The following is a 22503-nucleotide window of genomic DNA, read 5'->3' as shown; positions in this document are numbered from 1 at the left end:
CCCGAAATGTTCATGGAAACACACACCTGAAACAATTGTGATTTGCCCATCTTTATACACCTCATGGCATGGTGTCTTGTTGGAAATTGAGGGTGAACACAGTAGAAAATTCATGAATGGAGCCTGTTTCTCCTGAATCCTTTCTCATTCTCAAGAAGAGCCAGAAGTGATCTGCTCTTTAAATCTCATCTCTTGAGATTATTCTACGATTTGAATTCCATTCATATCAAACCAAACCCCCAAATTATGAACTCTCTGAGGTCACATAGCTTCAGAGCAAGGAAGAAAACCTCAGTTTTCTGATTCCCATTCCATTTTGGTCCTGTTATTTTTTTCACACTGAGACAAAGTCATGGTTTCATCATAATCAACTGGCTTATTTTTTTTGACTGAGAGTATCTAGATCTTTTATCATTCATACCTCTTATCTTTAACTCTGAATGACATCCTGTTAAAAAGGACTTAGCCATGTCCTTAATCCAGGTTTTCTGAATCTCAGGCTGAATATTTTCTAGTATAAAACATGCTTCTTTACATGTTTATCTGATTAATATAAAGACAAATATTACAGAACAAGAATTTATGTGGGGAAGTTCAGTTTGCCTAATGGGCCTAATAATCATGTGGTTGGGTAGAGAGAAATATATAAGTGAAGCTATACAAATATACACTATGACTTATGTCACAAAGGGATCCACCAAAGACACATTTGAAGTTTCACATTCAAGACTTGCTAACTTCCAAACACCAAATCACTAATGAAGGCATTTCAGGCAGTGACAGAATGAGTTTTGGGAAAAAAAGGGCAAAATTCAGGATAGGCATAGGACTTTTAAGTGTTGTTACATCATACAGTCCAGAGGTCTCAGTTAATTTGAAGCTTGATTCTGTAGACTTTTGATGGTAAAAATCTGTTTGTAATTCTACAGAAGCATAAATAGAAACTGTCTTTGCTGACAGAGTTCTCACTTTGGTTTTTAGTGGATTTAGAGATGAAGCCATAGGCTTGAAGGATAGTTTCCCCATATTCCTTCAACTTTGGATAATCAGCCTTGGTTACTGAACCAGGAAATTAGGAAAGGACTGGGAATAGAGACCCATATTGTTCCACTTGGGCTGCCCTAACCAAATACTGCAAACTGGGTGAATTAAACAGCAGAAATTTATTTTCTCACAGCATTGAAGCCTAGAAGCCCAGATCAAGGGCCACTCGGCTGGTTCCTGTTAAGGCCTTTCTTCCTGGTTTATACATGCCTGCCTTGTTGCTGTGTTGTCATATAGTCTTTCTTCTGCACATGTACAGAGAAAAGGAACTCGAGTGTCTCCTCCTCTTCTTATCCTACCTCATCAAGGGCCATGTTCTTATTACCTAATTTAAACTTAATTACCTCTCTAAAGGCCCTATCTTCAAATACAATCAAATGAGGCATTAGGGCTTTGACATGTGGATTTGGGGTACAATTCAATCCACAACAGCACCAAGTGCTCTCCCAAGTCAATATATGAATGTTTTTATTAGGTTGAACCATAGGAAATTGCCATTTCTGAAGGAGAAAAACAATTTTTTCTCTCCATCAGCTGGCAATTTCAAGTGGATCAACCCACACAAGGTCACTGATGATTTCTTTATTGCTGGAATATCCAGCTGATGATCTCATAAATTATAACATTGGAGAACAATTGATTGTTTACTCCTTTTCATTGGTGTCTATACCTTCCAATCTGAAAGATTTCCAGTAGAACTACTTAATGTTTCAAATGAAGTTAATTTTATTACCTCATTGTAAAAGTCAGAAAGCATGAGTTAAAACTGAGTCAATGGCACATAACCTTAACAATTTACTTGGCAGTGCAACTACACTAAAGCCCTCCTCAACAACATGATTTTGATCCTATAAATGTTGGTGACTGAAAGGCCATTTTACTCATGTAGCCAGAAGTATAGAATGAATGCATATTTGGAATTTTGGATAAGCACACACATATTTTTTTTAATCTTTGGATAAGAAATTTAGTTGCTCTGTCTAGCTCATCAGGATAAGAAACTATGTGCTATGCTCCAGGAATCACAACAAATCAATCACTGACAAGTAATAGAGTCCAGTATCAAGTGAGATAAAGATGCTCAAAAATCAGCTCCATCTGAGAGCTTTGGCAAAGCTGTGCAAACTACTCACACCTCTTCTAAGTTTAAGTTTTGCCTTCTTCCCTCCAGCTGGACTGAATGATGCACCACAGGTAAAATATACATACATTTCATTAATCCTAAGGAATATAAGAAGTATTGTGGATATCTCAGAAAAAGAAGCAATGCACAAAACAGAAAATTCCATCCAACATTTGGAGAGAATGTAGAGAAGGCCCTTCCTTCTCCTAACTTTCCCTCCTTCTGACAGCAGGAATAAGACCAGAGAATAGGAAGAAGTATACTAATTCCTGTAGAGAACTAGAGGATTGGGAATAATCATTGAGACATTGGTGAAAACAAACAAACAGATTTGTGCCACTTGAGCCTAGAAAAATGGAGTTTGGGAGGGGGCTGGGGCAGCAGGAAGGAGGGAGTGCCAGAATTCTATCTGGTAGTATCAAAAAGTGGTTACCATCCGACTACACCATTGAGCATGTCCACTTGTCAAACCTAAATCTGATAGGTTAGTGAGGATTGACTTAGGAACTTGTATCATTAAAGGTTAGTGACAAAGGTTGGGGAGGAAGGAACTGTCTCTTTAAGTGGTTTTCTAGCTTCAAATGGTTTAAATGGAGCTTTTCCAAGAGTTCTGCATGTTTTTAATATATGTGAAAAGAGTCCTATGAGTGGTAGGGTAGCATAGAGGTATTACTTATTATTAACCTTGAAACTGGGAGCCTACCTCAATGGAATATATTAAACTAGAGGATTAACATCTGTAAGGTAACCAAAATACCAAATGCTCATCTTTCAAATGTTTAAACATGCATTTCAGGTAAACATAATCCATGTGTCTGCACATTGTGTAAATATTCATACTGCACATTAATAAAGATATAAATGAGCTGAAAATTGTGAATTACTCAGTAAAACCATAGCATCCCATCTTGATGAGATTACCCTTTCAGGAAAATCCATTAAAATGCAAATATGTTAAGTAAATCAAATTTTGGGGTCAAATTTTCCGGGGAAGTACAATCTGCTAGCAATATTGCATCCCTACAGAATTTCCATCTGAATTGTACTAATGATGCTCATACTGAGAATGCAATGAAAGAAAAATTCCTAAGACTATGGGCTTCATCTTTAGCAGATGTTTTATGTTCTGATAACTAAATCAAAATGAGATGGATAAAATTCTTTGCACATACTTTACATATATTTGAGAGATACTTTATAATAAGCAATTCACAGGGGAAATAAGGAAGCATAGACTATTTTGAAATAACAATTCACATATATCAAAATATTAAGTACATCAACAACATTACATGAATAGAATATCTTTTTCCCAGGCATGCTGGTAAAGGTCTGAATTCTGTTTTAGCAATGACTTTCTCAGGCATAAGTTCCCCTCCTCCCAGCTGATTCACAAATGACATAAAGGATGTCATGTTTGAGCATCTGTGGCCATCAGGCTTCTCAAATAAAAACTAAGATTCAGATAGTAAATAGCTCTTTGATGTATCATCAGTGTCTCATTCTGTGAAATCTTAGTCTTATCCTTTTGAAGTCATCCCAGAAGACCTGTCCAAAGGTACTGTTAGAATAACCCAGTGGATAGGAAGTCTACCACACTCTTAAAATGCCCCACAAAGGACCTGCATCCCTGACAATTCTGAGACACTGTCTGTCCTTTCTTACCCTGACAGGGTTTCCAAACTTTGATGCACATTGGAATCACCTGGGGAGGTTTAAACCTCTTGCTGACCAGGTCACACCCAATACCAATTAAATCAGAATTTCTAGAGTGGAGAACAAGAGAGTCATAATTTTTTAAAAAATTCCCATGCAATTCAAACATGCAGCAAAATTTCAAAAGTCAGTCTGATACTGAGCATAGTGACTGGGATGCAATTCACATCACATGTATTTGTAGCCTACATGAAAGAATCCAGTCTCAGACCCAGAACTCTTCTTGCTACTGGGGTTCACTGAACCCTTTGTGATAACAATTTTCCCAACACTCACTCAGATAATGTAAAGACAAATGTTAAACCACATTAATTATACATATTCAAATCAAAATAATACCATGTTGTTTCTTTAAAAATTAAATTACAAAAGTTATATGCAATGATAAGAACATATGCTACTGAGAATGTGATGAAATAAACATTTTACTACACTCTTTGTAGGAAGACTTTGTTGGAAAGTTATTAGGTGATAAGTAATAATAATTGGCCACTTGATGCAGTAGCTGCATATTTCTAAGCCTATCCTATGAAAATAATTGACACTTGAAGAGAAATGATGTGTTAATCACATTATCTATGCCACAACAAAATGAAAAATTTTATATGTCCAGTAACAAGATGTGGTTGAATAAATTACAGAAGAGCAACTCAATAATATCTCATGTAGCAAAAAAAAAGCATTTTGAAAGAATTTTTAAGAACATTGAAAATTTTCTATTATGTTGGACTATAATTCTTTCATTCTACCTGCCCTTTTCCCTATTTTCCAAAATTTTCTTTAGAAAAAAATATGGCATTTAGAAAAGATAAACAAAACAAAAAACAAAATTGCTCTAAAGGTCCATACTGTATGTCTAAATTGACACATGAAGCCAAGTTGATGGTGCCTAAATTGTATCCCACCTTCTCTCCTCCCACTGCCTCATGCTCCCCTCTCTCGGAGTTTAATACAAGTGAGCTCATACAGTGGTCTAGAGTGGTTAGGGAACATTTCACAGAGGAGGTAGCATCTGAGTGGAACCCCAAATATTTTTAAATTCTAGTAAAAGGAAAGATGTTGGTGAGAGTTTCAAAAACTTAAGAGTCTCAAACAATAAAGTGGAGGACAGAAATGAGACAGATGTTTTTTTGGGGGGGCGGTTAGTAGAAGATCAGTTTAGCCAAAGAAGAGAGTGGGTGCTGGGGAGAAGTGGCGAATTATTTAAGACAGGCAGATGGATCCATTTGGTAGTAACCCTTAGCAAAACAGATGCAATAGTTTAAGCTTTATCCTAGAAACAGTAAGAAGTCATCTGTTTGATCAGAAAAGAAATAATGTTCAAACAACATGTCATAAGGCTGACTTGACATTGCTTTATATAATAACTCACAAGGTAGAGGGACAGGAGACATATACAATCAATTAGGAAACAAAGAAAGTGGTCCAAAAATGCAAGATTATCTTCAAAATTTAATCAAATCATGTTACCCCATTGTTTAAACATTTCAATGGCTTTCTTTGACCACAGAGACGACGTTCCTTAACATGAGATTCAAGGCTCTAAATGGTGCCTACCTACCTCTGTAGTGCTTTGACCTTACCATATCCCCCAACTCTGCACTTAGCTTCTTGCAGCCTCCGTTCACCATGCTCCCTCTGATCATAAGGCATTTGCACATGTGGTGGATTAGTGGAGTGCTCCTCCTGGCCCTCATTGTCTGACTACTCACACTTTACATTTGAACTTAAGTGTCACTTCCCTCAGAAGTTGTCTCCCATGTCCCTGTTCCTCTTATCAGTACATATGGCACCAAGTGCCTTTGAGGCATTGCAGTCATCTCTATTGGGATGATATCATTGTTTGGGTTACTATTTGATATCTCTTTAGTTATTCTTCTAAGCCCTGTGAGGAATGAAGGGATGCTTTATTTTTATATTTCCACTTCCTAAATAATTTCCCAGCAACTGGTCTACACTGCATTGGTAGCTTTTAAATAAATGCATAATAAATAAAGTATGGAATAAGGTGGTAGAGGTACAAATCAGAAAGGATGAACATGAAAGACATTTTAAGAACCAGTAGGAAAAAAGAAGAGTGACGAATAAAAGATGATATCAAAGATGATTACCAGAGAGTAGTGGTATCATGGACTATAACAGAGGACACCATGGGGCTGGGGGAGGAGGAAATGGATAATTTTAACATTGTAGAGTTTAGACATGCAAATGATTTGGACATGCAGACTTTGGAATTATCTACAAAAATGATGACAATTGAAACAATAAAGAGGAAAATTACCCTATATTGTGTGTATATATAGCTTCAGAGTTCCTTGCAGAGGTACTTCCACCAAAGGAATACTCACCATGCATATTACTCATTTCTGCTCAAGTGAAAGCAGTGATTTACCTGAGTGGTAATGACACCTTTCTCCACTGGGAAGATGTTATCTACTTAAATACTGAAAAAGTCTGCAGATTCAGCTCTCTTTTTGGTAATGGAGGCAGCTATTCTGGATAAAAATATTTTTCATTGAATAGGTCTTTTTAACCTCAAATATGGGGATTGAGTGGAAAGGCAGAGAACATTGGCATCCCTTTCTGGTCATGGATTAATAGAAACAGTGACTATCCATCTTCTAATCTCCTATATCTGATTGTCTTCGATTAGTTCAAAATGATGCAAAGGAATTAAGACATATCATGCTTTATTCCACTAGAGTCCAAGATTATAGAAAGTTTTACAATTAAAGTATAAGATAGGGGCTCAGTGGTAGAGCACTTGCCTTGCAAGTTCTGGGTTCAATCCTCAACACCACACAAAAATAAATAAAATAAAATAAAAATATTGTGTCCATGAGAGAAAAGTTTAATCCTAAACTCACAATGCAGACTTCAAGATCCTGTCTCTAGGAAACACATCCTCTGCTCTCTTGACACACTCTAGCCCCCATACCACCTTTTTTTCCCTTCACTTTGGGAAAAATAGCAAGGACACAAAACACTTCTATTTTTCTCTTTTAGTAGTTAAACTATTTTATGAATATGGCTCCTGTATAAAGAATCCTATATCAGAGCAGCTCAAGTTGTGCCAAATCCACCGATTGATCCAGTGCCACGTTCTGGGGCTGAACTGAGTCATGGGACACATCAAATCAGAAAGGCATGGGAAAGGCGAAGAGAAAATCTCATGGGGTTTTCAAGTGAAAAGCTAGAACTAGCATTCATCAATGAAAATCAGTACTCTATTATGCTTCCTGCCCCTATTTCAATGAGAAAGGTGAAAACATTTCAAATATAGAGTAAAAAAGTTTTGGTTTTACAAACAAAAGGCAAAAGCAACCACTGGCAAAATTGGCTATGTTTAAAATGATTATATATGTGTATATATAACATATAATTTTTGTTTCAAAATAATTATATTTTAATAATTATTTTTACAGGGAACTTGAAGAACAGAAAAATAAACTATATTAATTATCAATTTCCATTTGTCCCATAAAAAATGGATGTTCAAAAGGAGTAAGAGAATTCAACAATTTTCCCTGAATCAACAAATTAATATCAACTTAAAATAAACTTCTTAACATAAAAGCATGAATAAATTGAGTTATAGAGAGATGCTGGTTACTTTCAGTGTGTGCTAAAAAGAATAGCACTAGCAATTGTAGATCTCTTATGTGGTAGGTATTGTCCTAATCATCCAACTTTTTTGTATTATTATTTAACATTTTAAACATTCAGAAAAGTGCAGAAATGATATTTTTGGACATGTCTGAACCCACCAGATTTTTTTTTAATTATAGTTTCAAAAGCATACCTAAAAAGGATAAGCAAACCCGTCTGTCCATATTATTCACCTTTGGTTATTATATCCTCACCATCAGTCTTATTTTCTCTTTCTTCTTCCCTTTCATTCCTCTCAGATTTATTGAAAGCAAACATTCAACTGGTCATTTCCTTCATAAATAATTTACCATATCTCTAAATAGGTGTTTTTATAAAGATAACACAATAATTATACTTAATAATTGATATTAACTATTTAATAATCTAATATTAATATCGCTCAATATTCAAATTTTCCTATTGTCTTTTTAACAGGTTGTTCAAATAAGTATTCAAAAAGATGCAAATTTTATTATGTTTCATTGCTACATTAATTTATAGGTTCCCCTTCTATAAGTTTTTCCTTTGAATTATTATTTAATATTTCAAACATTCAATTTTTCAAACATTATATAATTCAAATGACTCATTTATTGAAGGAATGAGTCATTTGAAGTATGGAGTTCCCATAATCTAGACTTTGGTAATTGCAACCCTATACAGACAACTAACATATTCCCCATCTCCTATATTTCTGTGCATCAAAAGATCAAGTCTAGATTTGGTTTTTCTGACAATAATACTTCACAGGCATCCTATTTACTTCCATTAGGATATATATAACAACTGGCATATATTCTGTTAACAGCATTTAAAAAGATTTTGACTTGCTTTTCTCTATTAGTAATATTATTAACCCTTGGTGATTATTGCCTAGATTTGTTAGGCAATAAATCTCCAACAGTGAGATTTTAATATTACAATATTAAATGTTAAATATATAATATTAATATAAGAATTAAGTCATTAATATAAAAATATTATATTTAAATATATTATATATTTATTATAATTATCAACAATATAATAACTATTATTAGTTATAATACATATAATTACAAGTTTAAAATTTAAAGGTATTTGAAGTGTTTTTCTTATTGATAGATACCCCAATCATCCTGTTTTTAGCTACTCAGAGCCTCTTCACATTGGTTCCTGGATCATTTTTCACATCTCTCTATCACAGCTAGCTTCCTTACTTCCAGTATAAGATGTCCCACAATCATCTTTTTCATGCTTTTCCCATAGAGCCCACTAACTTTCCAAGGTGCTTTGGTTCCTTTTAGGAGGAAATGTATCTTTATTCGCCAAATCTGGACAATAAAGGTTGCCAGATGCTATCAGTTGGTTATCATTTGTAGGCCTTTTTAGTGGTAAGAACTAGATTTTTTTTTTCTTTTAGAGAAAACATGTCATGAGTTTACAATGGCATTCTAAATCAAAGTCAGGAATACTAGATTTCTTTGGTCTTATATCTATAATTTCTTAGTTGCTGAGAATTATGCTATACAAGAACACCAACATAATTACACATCTGTTTTTATTATGCATTGCACAACAGCAGCTAACAACATCAGTACTAACACAAATAACATAACCACTGAAGAGTCAGGTTTTTAATTTTTTTTTTTTTTTGGTGTGTGTGTGTTACTGGCATGGAACCCAGAGAGCCTCTGGCATGCAGGTAAATATTCTACCACTAAGCTATATCACCAGCCCACCACTGAAAAGAGCTAAACATTTTTATTGTGGGTTTTTTCCCCAAGGTTGATGCATTTTCATTTGTTTGAAATTCTTTAAATTTAAAAAAAATTAATTTTTTAGTTGTTGATGGACCTTTATTTTATTTGTTTATATGTGGGTGCTGAGAATCAAACCCAGTGCCTCACCCATGCTATTCAAGTGCTCTACCCCTTAGCTAATCAGAATTTTCCATTCATTCGTTTAATCATAAGCAGTCATAGTCTGCCTACCATGTACCTGTATCTAGACACTCAGGATAGAGCAATGAGTAAAGCAGACCAAATGTCGGCCCCTATGGAGTTGATTTGTAAGTAAAATTTAGCATAGGTTACATAGAGATAAACACAAAGAAGAAAAATAAAGCTGAGAAGGGAGATTTGAAATCCAAGTGAGGATTGAAGTTTTAGATTTAAAATTTTAGATACAACAGTCAAGGAAGTCCCCACCGAGAAAGATGACATTTGAGTAAATATCTAGAGGAAGCGAGAAAACTCACCATAGGTTATATCTGGGAAAAAGAATGTTCCAGGCAGAAGAACCAACAAGTGAAACCCTGAAGGAAGAACTCCTCTAACTTGACAAAGAATGGAGAGGCTGGTGTGGCTAGGGTGGAGAGGGAGAGTAGAAGGAGTTGAGGTTGGACAGAGACTCAGGTCAAATTATCTCTCCTCTGGTAGATCATGGTCAAGACTTGGGTTTTTACTTGAGATGCAAAGCCCCTGTTAGGAAACAGGGCAGTAGCATGGAGTTACTATGTAAAGAATAGACTGCAGGGGCCTGGAGAGGAGAGGCAGAAGCAAGGTGATCAGTTCCAAGTGACTACCACAATCCCTTGGCCTCTAGGGCTGCTTCCAACTGCTGGATGGATGCCACCACTTGGCCTGACCTGCAGCACCTCAACCTCAACACATTCAAAATGGAAGCCATGTTTTCTTCTGCCTTCCCCATGATTGGTTTTCCATCTTGTCCCCAAATTGTGTGAAAATCATCATTGCATGAAGTGTTTTACTGGAAGCCTGGGATCATTTTCTTGTTTCCTCCTTTTCACGCTCATTCAGTCAGTCCCCAGTGCAATGACTGTATCTGTTCCCTGAATCTTCTCCCTCCTCTCTGTCCCCTCTGCCACCATCTCCAGTCAAGTCTCATTCCTTCTACTTCAGGCAATAGACTCTGATGCATCCCTTTCTCTTGATGAATATCCCTCTAATCTCTCCATGTTGCTTTCAGAGTGAATTTCATAATGAGAACAGATTGGGTCCTTTCCCTGGTTAATGAGAATAGTCTCTTGGTCTAATTTCCACTACCTGTCACCTTTAACATTTCAAACTCCTGTATGCTATACAAACCCATCTGGATTCCTCCTTTTGCTTCAAAAATAAAATACATAAGATTTGTTAAGAGACCAGCCTCACGTTAGATAAGGCTCTGCCTTTCACCTTAGTATACATTAAAATGGCTCCAAAATAGGCTAAGATCAAGCTTATTTAAAGTTATGTTCAAAAGATAGATTTTTGTTGTAAATATTACTGTAACATTTCTTGGTTCAAAGCTATTATACAAACTAAATCCTCATACAACTTTATAACAATTGCTTGTTAGTATTTTGAAAAACTACTACTTCTAACACAATAACCTGAGTTAATTTAAGAAAATAAATCATCAATTATAGGACAGATAGGATATAATGCTTTCAGTACTAATACTGACACCAATTAAATAAAAAAGGTAACTATAAAATTATAGACATTAAAGTTAAAACCCAGTATTCCTACTTCAAGACCAGTGAAACTGGCCTACTGGATGTTTAAAACCAAATCTTTGAGACGAAAACCAAGGAAATAAAAGGGCCCAGGGGAAAGCAGTCAATATTTTGGCCCTTGCCATGTAAGGTCAGCCAGAATCCAAGGAATGACTGAACCCTTCTAAAGGCCCTTCAACTCTTATAAGTCACTTAACCTCATGATCAGGGGGATCCTGAGGACCCTAGAGAACAGGAAGCCAACCAGTGCATATTCTGCAAAAAGGAGGGTCATTGGAAAGGGAAAAGTCCCTGATGCTCTTGAGGAAAGCCATGTGTGGTCAGAAAGACCCTGCTATATCTTCCCAGTTGTGCTCTGTGGGAAAACTTAAACTCTCTGAACCTATTCTGCAAAATGGCCATAAAGGACTATAGTGAGGATTAAAGGAGGCAATGCCTATGGTATATATGATATAACTCTAAAGAGCTTTCAATAAATATGAGCTATTACTACTATTATTTATGTCAATAGAGGATTAATGTAGGTAAAATGAGGACAAGGTCAGTCTCCAGGGGAAGCTGTCATATCACCCGAGGCAGAAATTGATGCAAGAAAAGCAGAACTTGGAGCCTACTGGGGACAGAAGCTGCAGGTCATCATGTGGTCCCCTAATTAGACCAGGAAAAACAACTAAGCCAGTCCCAAGAGGCAACTCAATTGAGGCTGCCAGTAGCTTGATGAGAAGTTAGGTAAAGAAAAGTAGGACGTACAAGGGACGGTTCTCAGAAATGAGCTTTTTACACAACTCTTCTGGCTTGATGGATTTGAAGTTACTTGGCTCCTTTAAGAGGTAGTATCAAAAGTAGCTAAACGTTATCAAGTGAATTGTATCCCCCCAAAGGAGCATCAAAGTGCTAATCCCTAGTACCTCAGAATGTGATGTTATCTGTAAACAGGGTTTGAAAAGAGGTAATCAATGTAAGATGAGAACATCACAGTGGGCTCTAATCCAGTAGAAGTGGTATCATGAGAAAAGGGGAACTTTGGAAACAGAGGTGGACAAGTACAGAAGGAAGATGATGTGAAGATGAGCAGGGAGGGGACAGCTGCGTGTCGAGAGGGGTCCATCTACAAACTCAGGAAGGCCAAATATTGCTCCTGCCAGAAGTCTGAAGTGTCTGAGAGGGATTCTCCCCTCTAGAACTAGCAGAGAAAGCATGACTCTCCCTCCCAACACTTTATTTTCAGACTTTTATGTTTCAGAACTGTGAGACAATATATTTCTGGGTTTTTTTTTTTGCTTGTTTGTTTGCTTGTTTACTTTTGATTTTTTAACTTTTTGGTACTGGGGATTGAACCAAGGACGCTTAAACACTGAACCATATTTCCAGCCAATTTTTTTTATTTTATATTTTGAGATAGGGACTCACTAAGTTGTTTAGGGCGTTACTAAGGTGCTGAGGCTGGCTTTGAACTTAAGATCTTGCATTTATGTTTTTTTTTTTTTTTAGAAGAGAGAGAGAAGAGAGAGAGAGAGAGAGGGAGAGAGAGAGAGAGAGAGAGAGAGAGAAATTTAATGATTTGATATTTATTTTTCAGTTTTTGGTGGACACAATATCTTTTTATTTTATTTTTATGTGGTGCTGAGGATCGAACCCAGTGCTCCGCGCATGCCAGGTGAGCGCGGTACTGCTTGAGCCACATCCCCAGACCCACATTTATGTTGTTTTAAGTCACTTCAGATACTTTGTTCTGGAAGTCCTCGGAAACTAATATACCTGGTAATATAAAATACCAGCCAATTCTTTGGGGTTATGTAGTATGCACTGGGAATTGTCTTTTTTCTTAAATTTAATTTCAATATTTCATTCAGAAATAAAAATTTATACATTTATAGTGTACAACATGACTTTTTGATATATGCATATATTTTGGGATGATTAAATCAAGCTAATTAACATATCCTTTACCTCACATATTTATCACTTTCTTTTGTGGTAAGAAAATTTAAAATCTACCCTCTTAGCAATTTTTAGTATGTAGCACATTATTAACTATAATCACTGTGTTTACAATAGTACTTCTGAACTCATTCCTCCTAACTAACTGATATGTCATATTCTTTGGTCAACATTTCCTTATACCTGCCCCTTGCCCCAGCCCCCAATAGCCATCATCCTACTCCCTGACTAAGTACCTTTTATGTATTTCCATATTTAATCCTTAAAGTTCTGTGAGTACTATGTACTAACACGGAGGGTAATGAGGTTATGGCTCTTTGCCTTGTATCACACAGCTAGTAAGGGGAAGAGTGACACTCAAGTCCACTCTGCCTGACTGGGAGCTGGTGCTCCAGTTACTACATTCTGCTTCCCTGGGGTACATGCTGGCACCCTGGACTTTAGAATAAATGTGGAACAAAACCAGGGTTCCAGATACTGTCATCTTGAGGGTGATACTAGCTAGATGGTAAAATAAGAGGTTCCAGCTTTTGTCCCCCCATAGAAAAAAATAATTGGTTAGCCACCCAGAGACAAAGTGCTTTTGTGGGAGCTTTGGGATGTGGGTAGAAGGTAGAAAAACTTCAGTGAAGTGCAAAGCTACTCTGTGCCATGGGTCACTTTGAGAAGGACATCACAAACTCCAGTGGCAGGCTCGATGACATGGTCCCAGGTATAAACCCAAATCTGCTCTGTTCCCTTTTGTACTCAGCTCCAGTTTGGGTTGGCTATTATATTACCACCAGCCTCATCTACCAAGGGACCTAGGAAGAACCATGTCCATCAGTGTTCCCAGTGGCTGGTCTTGGTCCTGGCTGTGAATTTGGAACAGCCCTGAGGTCTAGCTTCAGCCCCACTCTAACACAGGGTCCTGCCTATCCAGGACCTGAGAAGACACATGCCTGTCTGCCTCCTTGGTAACATGTTCACCAACCTCAGACCCAACAGTGGACCCTGAAACATGCATATGCACACATGCATACATAAATACACACACACACACACACACACAGGACACACACACAAATGGTAGCTATGTAAAATGATGGTTGTGATTGTGGTGATCAAATCACAATACATACAAATATCAGCACATTAAGTTGTACACCGTAAACTATATAGCTTCTATCTACCAATCATACATCAATAAAGTTGATAAATTTAAAAAAAAATTTAAAAGGAATGCTGTCATCTTAATAAATGACAGGGGCCATCTCTGTTTATGCACCTTTCCTGGGCAGGTGGGGGGAAAGCTGAAGGCAGTCTGCTGAAATAACTCTAGAGAAGGATAAATATAGAATTAGATTGTATGCCTTCAGATCCAGATATTTTGATTAGATAAATGTTTGGTTTTAGGGAAGAAATTTAACTTTTCAATTTCTCATGCAAAAATGACTCTGGATGCTACAGTCTCTCTTTGTATCACTTTGTGTTCATTCATTCAACAAATGAAACCGAAGCTATCACTACATTCTACAGAACAAAGCCAGACATTAGAATTTCAAAAGAGAAAAGAGATTCCCTGCCTCTCAGAACTCCCAGTCTGCATTTCTGCATTTCACTTGTATCTCACTTCTGTTTTTCCATATAAATTGGTTATCACGGGTAAACATTACAGATGAATCTGATTTTCACTGTTTCCTCATTAGTATGTATAGCAATTAATTAAGAGCACTAATTTAAGAAAAAGACTCATCTGGGTTGAATTTTGGGCACATATATTATTTATGTGATATTAGGCAGTTATCTAGACTCTCTACATTTAAGTTTTTTCATTTGTGAAATAGAAAGAATAATATTTATCACATATTTTATAAGATACTCATTAATTTGATAATTAAATGAAATAAGGTACACCAAACAAACATTTTGGCTCCTGTCAAATGGAAAAGGTTATTGAAGCTCATATTATTATTACTCATTTATTCTCTGCAGCATAGTAAATATCAAAATGGTTGATAAATTAGTGAAATAAGATAACATAAACGAAGGCATTTTGTCAAATATTTCTGCTAAATATGTATATGCTGTTATCACTTCATAAGAATAAAATTTAAGGGCTAGGGTTATGGCTCAGCAGTAGCTCATTTGCCTGGCATGCGTGAGGCACTGGGTTAGACTCTCAGCACCACATATAAATAAATAAATAAAGGTCAATTAACAATTTTTTTTTAAAAGAGTAAAATTTAAAAGCAGTTTGGAACACTGTTAAGTTTTAATATTTTGAAAATATTAATTATAAAAAGAGACTGTCAATACTTGTCCCACAAGTCAAAAAAGTAATACCCCAATTATACAAATGTATGAATTGCCAAGATCATTGTAATGTCATGTGTAGCTAATAAAAAAAATTTTTTTTTAAAAAGTAAGTATTGTGAAAAATTTTTCAGATTCAAAATGGTGGCACTTGTGTCAAACTCTAACAAAAAAAATAAATAAAGCCAGGAGATTCAAAGAAGGGCTCACATGTTCACAAGCCAAGCTAATGTAAGATTATTACAATGAGTTTCTAAATTGCCCTTACATACCTATACCTGTAATGAGCTTTCCAAACTGCAGCGTGAGTCTCATGGACCAGCAGCTGAATACACAAGAACTCTTGCCTGACATGCGGTATCCACTAATGAACCGGTAGTCAACTCTTATAATCAGCTCCTCTAGCCAATCTTGTCTTTGTTTCAAAACAAGCTATATTTAATTTTTCTCTTGTGTCCTTAAGTTTCCCCTTGCCTCAACTTCCCTAGATTTGCCCTCTATCCTCCATGGCACCTTTGTCTTCCTACATTGAAATGTTTCAGCTTATTTCCAGATAAACTATTTATGAAGAATAGCTCTCTGTTATTTCCACTGCCAATCGTTAGTGCAGTGAGAGCTCATGTATATGCAAAAATCCCAGGGTTATTGGATGGACTCTTTTGGCTTGAATCAGCTGCTTAGTTAAAAAATAATTTGACTCATAATTTTGACAGATTAAACAATAACTACAAAAAACTAAATTAAGCAGATTTTTGAAACAGGTATTGCCACCCACCTTATTTACTTTAACCTTGAACTATCTCTGAAAGTCTAAAATAAACCCACATATGGAAAGGCCAGGTCAAAGAATGTCTGTTCCAGAAATTATTTATAACTTCTAGCCAAGAGTAACTCCAGTGTAAGTTTCTCTTATTCCTGTCAGCATTGACCATCATGTTACATTGTTGATTTGAATATTGGTCTTATTTCTTCTGTTGGAATCCAGAGTTCTTGCAGGGGGAAAAGAAAATCTATGTATCTTTGTTTCTCATGAAACTTACTGTAGTATTTTGCATAGAAGAAATATCTAACATATGGATGAATAAAGAAAAAATACTAAATGAATAAATAAGTAAATGTTTATATTTATGAATCTACCTTTTTTAGAAACTCCAGACTTCCACTTCTGGAAAATCTGAATGCAGAGATCTTAATTCTTACATTGGTTAAAGATACTATGTTCCTTTGTTTTATATACTTGAATGAATTAATATGTTTTAACATTTGTTGTGTTTGAAATCATTGTCAACACATATTCTATACTTATAATTTGATGTTGCTAAAACTCTTTTGAAATTTAATGATGCATGGTCCTTGCTCTTTAGAAAACTCAATACATCCAAATACAATTTTCTCATATGACTGAAACATTTATTATAGACATCTTTTAAATAGTAATCTCCTGATGAATTTAAATGCTGACAGTTCATCAACTAATTGGCAGAGAATCTTAAAGAGCAGAGAAATGGTGAAGGTGTTGTGAAGGACAGCCAATTGCAAATCAATCAGAAATGCAGATAAAAGAACTCATTTAATATAAGTCAATGTAATTAGATTTGCCCTTATTTGATTTGCACATAACTTTTTAAAAGTTTACCTAATGAATAAAAGACACATATGCATAAAATTAATTTAAAGTTTTAGCACTTGTTTGTTTTGCCTCCTGGTTATAAATATCTCAAATTAATTTCTAATTTTGCTAAAACATGTTTTTCACCAAATGGTAGTGTCTTTTCTTACATGAACTTAGTTGCATGAACACTGTAGACCCTTTACATTTCCAGTATCTGAAAGCTGTCCTGATCTATCAGGTCATCCAGCTTTCCTGGAAAACTTGTCAAACTTACTTTTCCTATCAGATCATCTCCTGTCTGGCAGTTCTACCTTTCCAATTCCAAACAGAAGAGTTGGTGATGTGATTCAGAGGTAGAGTGTTTGTCTAGTCGGCACTAAGTCCTGGGTCCAATACCCAGTACTGGTGGGGGAGGCGGGGACTCCAAATAAAACATGTTCACTAACGCTTAAACCTGACAGAGCATGTATTCTTACTAACCTATGTGAGCTACCATGCTAAGTGATGAAAATGTAATGTTAATCAGATAACACATTTACAATTTGATTTAGGATCTAATCTTTCTTTCCAGTGGTTATTTGTTTATATTTTTATTAACATGTATGGAATTATACATATCAGTGTGTTGTGTGCTATTTCTACAAGTGCAAGTAAGGTACACTGATCAAATGCAATCTTTCTTTATCCCCCTTCTTCCTGCTTCTCAACCCCTAGTAATTACTGTTCTATGTTCAGTGCAACTTTGTTAGTTCCTATTTGAGAGAAATCACGTAGCACTTGTCTTTCTGTGTTTCAGTTAACATAATGTCAACCAGTTCTTTCTATTTAGCTGCAAATGAGAAGATGTCATTCTTCTTTATGGCTAGATAATATTCCACTGTGTATATATTGGTATATACATTCATCCATTGATGGAGACCCACATTGTTCCACACCTTAGCTATTGCAAAGAGTGCCACAACAAACGTGGGCTTGCAGGAATCTATCTCTTGGGTATGTTGATTAAGGTCTCAATATTAAACAAACTCCAAACTCCCCCATTAGATAAAAATCTTCCATTTTTTCTCCCCATTTAAAATATTGTAGATTATATTTCCATATTTCAGTAAAAATTTAATTGGCACTTCTCTCATTATTTTAAGTTATTTTCCTCTCATTCTTTATAATTAAGTCTTCTTTATAATTCTTTTTTATAATTATAATTAAGTATAAAACTAATTATTACTTCTTTCAAAATTCCTGTGATATTTATTCATTAATTTATTAAAAATTTCATTGAACGCCTATCATGTGTCTATAAGTATTTTGCACCATGGAAATACAACAATGAAAAGCAAACAGACCAAAAAAGTTAACATATCAAAGGGGAGATATAAACTGTGAAAAAATATGGTAAGGAAAGTGCAGAAAGGTCAGGAAGCATAATTGTGGGAGGTCAGTTGACTGTGACTAAAGGTTATAGAGTTTCCTGGGTGAGGAGAAGTTTCTGAAATTGATAATGGTGATGGTAAATTCAGTGAACACACAGAAAACCAATGGGTTGTACCCTGTGAATGAGTGATTTATATGACATGTGACTTATATCTCAATGAAGCTGTTTAAAAATGTAGAAAAACTAATTAAGCCATGAAAGAATAAGTTGTTTTAATGTTCACATCAATTCAGCATTAAGTTTTTCAGATCAAATTAAAGTAAATCTTTTTATTTAGGTAGGATAATGTTATCCCTCATAGGATAAATTCCCTGACTAGGGCAGACTGCAGTAATTCCTATTTTCTGTACACACTCTGGTTTACTCTGTTTGTGTCCAGGAAGCTGTGCCCTCATCTCTCCATACTAAGTCCTATCTATTCTTCAGTAAAAATTTAATTGGCACTTCTCCCATAAGGACTTAACACAAGTCTCCAAATAAAAAATATTTTCTTCTTAAAAGTTTAGCTATTTGGTTATGGTACTTACCATAATGAACACCATTTTCAAACACAGGAGACCTGTTTAAAGTTCCAGTTGTGCAGTTACTAACTGAATGGTGGGAGCAGTCCTCTGTGTCTTTATATACCTCTTCGTGGATCTGACAAGGATGGATACTAGTACTTACACAGCCAGTGATTTTTACCTATTACACTACTTCATGTTTCTTCAACATCTACCCACATAGTTGCTTTTGAGTGAGGCAACAATGAAGGACAACAGAAGTCGGCAGCATGTGTTCTTTTTCTGCAACAGTACTGTGACATAAATAAATCTTAGCCCTGTACAGAAAGGGACAAGGGGCCTAAACTGAAGGAGAGGTTTTTGTGCAAATGAGTGTATGCAGTACTGAGTCAGTTATGCCATCCCTTATAATTAAAAAGGCTCAATATTTAAGCCTATGAATTAATGCTTCATTGATAAAATGGATGTTTCCCCAAAGAAAAACTTCATCATGCAATGCAGGAAATGTAAAACCTTACCATAAAAATATAGTTGTATGTAGTTTAATTTTTTCTCTCTAATTAAGTTCATTTGGCTCAAACATCTGAAAAATATTTACAATAATTTTGAAAATGGAAGTACAGTATTTCAATCAAATTAAATACTCAACCTTCACCAAGTTTATCAAGCAATTAATTCTGTTGTTCATTCATTCATTTGTTCATCAATTGTTTGTTTAATTTTTTATTTTTTTTGTGGTGCTGGGGATGGAATCGAAGGGCTCACATGTGCAAGGCAAACACTCCATGTCTCTGTCACACCCTAGCCCATCAATTACTTTTTGAGAAACTACCACATAGGGGCACTGTGCCAGGCCACGTGTGTCCACTGGAGAGCAACATAGACATTGTCAATATAGACATTGTTTCTGTCCCTATGAAGCTTAGAGTCTAGTGGGAGACACATAAAACAAGTAAATATGTAACTGAATGCAAAATGCACTATGAATAAAATCAATGGAACTATTTGAAAGAGAACACAAAGAAATAATTTGGGTAGTCAGAGAGGGCCTCTCTGAAGGAATCATTTTAATGGAGACTTGAGATTGGAAAGAAGCCAGCCCTGTAGAGTCAGGAAAAGAGCATTTCAGTCATGGGGAAGGTCATCTGCAAGTTTCCAGTCAAGTTCCATGAATAGGTCAGTAGGTAGTGAATTAGTGGTATTACTGGGCTAACTCAGAGTCTTGCAGCTTATAGCAAGGAACTAAATTACTTTCAAAAAGCAATAAGAAGACATTGAAAAGTTTTACATAGATCTGAATTGATTTGTGTTTAAAATAAATCACTCTGGCTATTAATCTAGAAGTTTGGGAATCTGGAAAATTGAAAGATATTACTGTATTAGAAATTTGGATCTAGATTGTGGGAACAGGCAGAGAAATTCATAGATTAAGTGATTATTTAGAAGGTAAATAATGGGATTTGGTGATGGGTTTGCTTCAGGGTACATGAAGAAGAGTGAGGAAAGACAGATGCCCAGGGTGATTTCCTGCAAGGTAGAAATAGATATAGTGCCCCCGAGGTAGATGGTGTAGCCCCAAACCATGACCAACAGGACAGGAACATGGGCAACAGTGAGGAAAAGACACTGGAAAACCCAGCTTCATTCAGGTGTCCAGATCTTCATGTTTACCCTGAAATTTTAGCTTCAGCACCTCCTGAGTCATGGCTCAGCTGGGAATGAGAGAGGCACATGTAGACACCACAGAGAGGACCTGGGAGGCAAATGCCACATTCTTTTCCCCAGTGTGTTCTAGCCAATGCTGTCTGTAACAACTGGAAATATAAAGGCCTGCAGGAAGGTTGCAGATGTGTGATACAGAAATTAATAAAAAATTAGAGACATAAAAATAATTAAATCTGAAAAAATGTTACAACTTGATATTGAAAAATTTTGATTGATGAATATACTATTTAAGTTCAAGTTTTGTATACTTCATTGAGTTATACTTTTTGCCCAAAATAACTTCTAAAAGTAGAAATTTCAATGTCTCACTGAGCTAAAGTAGTGTGGTTTTCCATTCTCTCATGCTCAATAGTTTAGGAAACTCCATTATCTCATGGAACTTTAAGTGTGTTTTCATTAATGAATGGAGAAGAAAATAAAGGCAAATGAGAAAATAGTTCTGGTCAAGTAGTTAATTCAGCACAATTTCTCTAGAACCAAGTTTCAAAGGTAGATATGTGATACTTACATTTAATTAACCTGATACTTAATTTGATGAAATTTAAAACAAATAGAATAGGTTGGATGGATTAAATGTTTAAAAATCTAATTCAATGTAAAGTAATAGGAAAAGCCTTCAATTTGGGGGTCAGGAATGAGCATGGTGAATGTAGCCAGGGTCAACAGATTTAATCTCTCTGGAGTTATTTCTGCATCTATAAAATAGCCCTCATCTCAGAGTTGTTGAGTGCAAACAGATAATACCTGCAGGTGTAGTATTAGGCATCAGTGGTTTCTGTAAAGAAAACACATTATATTATATGCATACAGAATAAAATCACACATATGTACTGCATACCTAGTGCAAATGAGTTATCATAAATTATATAATGGGATGTCAAACGTGATGTAACCAATAAATGCTTATTGAGAGTAGTTACATGAAAGATAATATAAAAATGAGTAAAAAACCATTTCCTTTTTATTGTAACATATCCTAGCTGGGGAAGATGGGTAACAAATATAACTATGTAGTATTTAGGTATGGATAAATGCCATACAGGTAAATAGTGCAGAATATAAGAATAGAGTCATGGGGTGATTAATAAGGCCTCTGGTCTGAAAGTGGTATTGGAGTAGAGACTAGAAGTGAGAGAGCAAACATGTAGGTAAATAAGGAAAACTTCTCTGGCAAGTGTCAGTTTTGAGGCAGGGTAAGTGTGGTGTGATCAAGGATCTCTAATAGGGCAATGTGTGTGGAGTAGGAGGGTGGTAGTGAGATGAGAATTAGATGAGAACTGAATATATGACGTCACAGAGATAGTGCAGAGCCAGATCTTGAGAAGTTTGGCAGACCGCGTTGCACATTTGGACTTTATTTGACTCAGAATGGAATCTGATGGGCTTTGGGCAGGAGCACAGCATGTACTGACTCATATTTTTAAAGTATCATTTGGATTGATGGGTAGGGACCATGAAGGAACCAGGAAAGCCAATTGGGATGTTGAGACACTAATTCAAAGACATGATGGTTTTTAGAATTGAATGAAGGTAGAGAAGTGATGTGAACATGTCAAAATTTGAATATCATCTAAAGCTAAAGTCAAGCAATTTTCTGATGACTGTATTGGATTCAAGAGAATGAAAGGACAGGTGGAGAGCAGAAGTATGAGCAACTCATTTGAGGATTCTGCTGTAAAGATGAGCAGAAAAATTGACTCGTGGTTGAAAAGGGGTGTGAGGTCAGGAGGAGCTTTTACTTAAAATGGAAAATCTTGTAGTATCTTTTCAGGCTGATAACATTATGAAGTAAATATTGGATAAATTACACAGTAACATGATGATGCAAGAAAGACCAATTGCAAGAGTACCCTCGAGTGAGATGAAGAGAACCTTATGCACAGAGGTTTGACGGATTCTTAGGCCACGAATCTGCCATTGTCAGAGGAAAAGAAGTCCCATTATGTGATTGACTAAGTA

At 35.8% G+C, this 22503-nt stretch overlaps 1 protein-coding gene across 3 annotated transcripts in view; it reads right to left on the bottom strand.

Moving 5' to 3' along the window:
• The window catches only part of Plppr5 (phospholipid phosphatase related 5), a 244821-nt gene that overhangs the window by 113278 nt on the left and 109040 nt on the right, over positions 1-22503 (bottom strand). The gene's annotated exons all lie outside the window — the stretch shown is intronic.

Source organism: Marmota marmota, unplaced genomic scaffold (assembly GCF_001458135.2).
Source record: "Marmota marmota marmota unplaced genomic scaffold, marMar, whole genome shotgun sequence".
Taxonomy (NCBI): Eukaryota; Metazoa; Chordata; class Mammalia; order Rodentia; family Sciuridae; genus Marmota; species Marmota marmota.
The sequence above is the reverse complement of the archived record's forward strand: the minus strand, read 5'-3'. Positions and strand labels throughout refer to the sequence as shown.